The 3,815-nt window shown below is 35.2% G+C and overlaps 3 non-coding genes across 3 annotated transcripts; all 3 read right to left on the bottom strand.

Moving 5' to 3' along the window:
* Positions 1 to 994: 994 nt before the first annotated feature.
* On the bottom strand, positions 995 to 1,066 carry TRNAE-CUC (transfer RNA glutamic acid (anticodon CUC)). The gene has a single exon. It is a non-coding gene; the product is annotated as a tRNA-Glu (tRNA).
* A 1,025-nt stretch (positions 1,067 to 2,091) lies between these two features.
* Positions 2,092 to 2,163, bottom strand: TRNAE-CUC (transfer RNA glutamic acid (anticodon CUC)). The gene has a single exon. It is a non-coding gene; the product is annotated as a tRNA-Glu (tRNA).
* Positions 2,164 to 2,836: 673 nt separating this feature from the next.
* Positions 2,837 to 2,908, bottom strand: TRNAE-CUC (transfer RNA glutamic acid (anticodon CUC)). Its single transcript has one exon. It is a non-coding gene; the product is annotated as a tRNA-Glu (tRNA).
* Positions 2,909 to 3,815: the final 907 nt, after the last annotated feature.

Here is a 3,815-nt window from a genome sequence, read left to right as displayed (position 1 = left end):
TGGATCAAAATAAAATCTCAGCTATTATATCAATGCCGTATGGAAAAAGGTATATTAGCTCAATCTCTCTGGAATCCTGAAAGGTATAAATCTTGGGAGAAATGGATAGACCTAGTGATTGATGGCAAACTAGATCCATAAAATGAAAATTACCTACTTAGATAACTCCGTAAAAATCACACTTTTGAGCTTATCTATTAATTTAGTAAAGACAGATAGAATCAACTGTAAGTTTTGTATGTCTATGTGATGTAATATTTTTGTTGTTCACTATATGCAGAAGAGATAAATGTCTATTTTTCATATGTATAATATTTTTGATATTCAGCTATTAAGATGATTAGATTTTAAATTGTTATGTATCATTCTGCATTCTATGTTTATAAAATAATAATAAAATAAAAAAATAATAAAAAAAAAAAAAAAAAATACCACCATTTGAAATACCTTGAGATGTGAAGTGTTAAAAAAATGGTTTGATTTGATAAATTGAATTAGACAGTATCAAAGAGTTCCCAAAGAGAATATGGGGCAGGATGACTATATGTTGAAGTTCCAAGTTCAAAAATGCAGCGCTGCGGGGGATCTGGATCTTCCTGTTGTTATCTGACCTCTATTTGAGGTCAGATTATAAGACGAAGGGTATTTTTCAGAGTATTTTCTCTGGACAAAACATCGTCTTATATTCGATAAAATCGATTCAACTAATCGATAATGAAATTCATTGGCAACAATTTTTATTATCAATTTTATCGATTAGTTGTTGCAGCCCTAATTGATTGATGTATTTGTCATCAATGTATTTTTTGTGTTTACACATTTGTTGTATGCATTTTTGTATTTTGTAAATAATGTTCCTAATCTCTTTGATTTATATGCTTTAAAGTCGGTCTCTTCTTTTTTGTTTGTTTACGAATGCTTGTATTACGGCACGTTTGTTTGAATTTCTTTTATGTTTCAAAATAAATGTCAATCTTATACGTTAATAAAAGTTTTCCCTGACCGGGAATCGAACCCGGGCCGCGGCGGTGAGAGCGCCGAATCCTAACCACTAGACCACCAGGGAATCTGCGTCATAGGTTCTGAAATCACAATCTGTCCTTCATTCAGCCATGTTAAAGTCTTTCAATATAATCCTTTTACTAATTGGGATATGAAGTTTAAAAACTTGCTCTCTGTTAAATGACTTCCAATATTACAGTCAATGTCAGGGTAATTTAAATCTCAGATGTGTGCATCCTTTCAGTTTGTGATAAAAGCTGATCACTCCCCTCAGTATTCATGGGTTTGTAGCATACAAGCATACCCCACATTAACCTACACAGTGGGCATGTATGTAAAATGAAAATGTATCTTCCCAAAACTCCTGGCATGAAAAGAGTTAAAATATTAGCATTTTAAATATACATGGTGTGTCTTGTTTAAAAAAAAATGTATTCTTTCAAAAGTGTATGGGGAAAAAAACACAAAAAAATTATTTTGATAAAGGCTGGTGGTGAATTAGTTAATTAAAGAAAAAGTTAAAATACCACCATTTGAAATACCTTGAGATGTAAAGTGTTAAAAAAATGGTTTGATTTGATAAATTGAATTAGACAGTATCAAAGAGTTCCCAAAGAGAATATGGGGCAGGATGACTAGATGTTGAAGTTCCAAGTTCAAAAATGCAGCGCTGCGGGGGATCTGGATCTTCCTGTTGTTATCTGACCTCTATTTGAGGTAAGATTATAAGACGAAGGGTATTTTTCAGAGTATTTTCTCTGGAAAAAACATCGTCTTATATTCGATAAAATCGATTCAACTAATCGATAATGAAATTCATTGGCAACAATTTTTATTATCAATTTTATCGATTAGTTGTTGCAGCCCTAATTGATTGATGTATTTGTCATCAATGTATTTTTTGTGTTTACACATTTGTTGTATGCATTTTTGTATTTTGTAAATAATGTTCCTAATCTCTTTGATTTATATGCTTTAAAGTCGGTCTCTTCTTTTTTGTTTGTTTACGAATGCTTGTATTACGGCACGTTTGTTTGAATTTCTTTTATGTTTCAAAATAAATGTCAATCTTATACGTTAATAAAAGTTTTCCCTGACCGGGAATCGAACCCGGGCCGCGGCGGTGAGAGCGCCGAATCCTAACCACTAGACCACCAGGGAATCTGCGTCAAAGGTTCTGAAACCACAATCTGTCCTTCATTCAGCCATGTTAAAGTCTTTCTATATAATCCTTTTACTAATTGGGATATGAAGTTTAAAAACTTGCTCTCTGTTAAATGACTTCCAATATTACAGTCAATGTCAGGGTAATTTAAATCTCAGATGTGTGCATCCTTTCAGTTTGTGATAAAAGCTGATCACTCCCCTCAGTATTCATGGGTTTGTAGCATACAAGCATACCCCACATTAACCTACACAGTGGGCATGTATGTAAAATGAAAATGTATCTTCCCAAAACTCCTGGCATGAAAAGAGTTAAAATATTAGCATTTGAAATACACATGGTGTGTCTTGTTTAAAAAAAAATTTATTCTTTCAAAAGTGTATGGGAAAAAAACACAAAAAAATTATTTTGATAAAGGCTGGTGGTGAATTAGTTCAAGGAAAAAGTTAAAATACCACCATTTGAAATACCTTGAGATGTAAAGTGTTAAAAAAATGGTTTGATTTGATAAATTGAATTGGACAGTATCAAAGAGTTCCCAAATAGTATATGGGGCAGGATGACTAGATGTCGAAGTTCCAAGTTCAAAAATGCACCGCTGCGGGGGATCTGGATCTTCCTGTTGTTATGTTTCAAAATAAATGTCAATCTTATACGTTAATAAAAGTTTTCCCTGAACGGGAATCGAACCCGGGCCGCGGCGGTGAGAGCGCCGAATCCTAACAACTAGACCACCAGGGAATCTGTGTCAAAGGTTCTGAAACCACAATCTGTCCTTCATTCAGCCATGGTAACGTCTTTCAATATAATCCTTTCACTAATTGGGATATTAGAAGTATTATTAAACACTCATCTACAGACACCAGACAAGCCAGAATGCTTGTTTTTCCCTCAGAAATCTCATGGTGCTTTCACAACCACAAGTGATTCTGGGTAGGCACATGCAAATAAGGTTAACAATTATCACCTTTGCCTCTATATCCACTTTATACATGGATCCCTTGAAAGTAATTGCCAGCTGTACAAGACAGCCTTTAGACAAAACTCAGGAAGAGGTACAATAGCCAGATCACCACTCATGGGACTCGTCAGCATGAGGTTGTGATACTGGCTTAATAGTTGAGGCTTGGGGTAGCTAAGAAATACCATTACATAAGTTATGGTGGGTAAAAGGTGATGGAAACCCTTCCACTTAAATTTAAGGGGTAGTAGAAGTATTATTAAACACTCATCTACAGACACCAGACAAGCCAGAAGGCTTGTTTTTCCCTCAGAAATCTCATGGTGCTTTCACAACCACAAGGGATTCATCCATGCTCTTTGCTTGGGTGCTTGTGGTAAAGCTGGGCTGAGTAACTCTTCAGCCAGGCTGCATCTTTCTGGCTGGGATGGTGAAAGGCTAGCAGGGCTTGTAGGCATTCATTGCACACAGCTTTCTGACTTGGATGAGTAATAAAGAGAGCTGGGGTCCTGAGCCTACTTGGTGTAAAATAAGAAGTGTAAAAAAAAAAAAAAGCTGTCCATGAGTGGTGATCTGGCTATTGTACCTCTTCCTGAGTTTTGTCTAAAGGCTGTCTTGTACAGCTGGCAATTACTTTCAAGGGATCCATGTATAAAGTGGATATAGAGGCAAAGGTGATAATTGTTA

This window comes from Sceloporus occidentalis, unplaced genomic scaffold (genome assembly GCF_023333645.1).
Source record: "Sceloporus occidentalis isolate IW3139 unplaced genomic scaffold, rSceOcc1.0.p SCAF_174, whole genome shotgun sequence".
NCBI classification, from domain to species: domain Eukaryota; kingdom Metazoa; phylum Chordata; class Lepidosauria; order Squamata; family Phrynosomatidae; genus Sceloporus; species Sceloporus occidentalis.
Note: the sequence above shows the minus strand (reverse complement) of the source record. Positions and strands in the feature narration are given on the sequence as shown.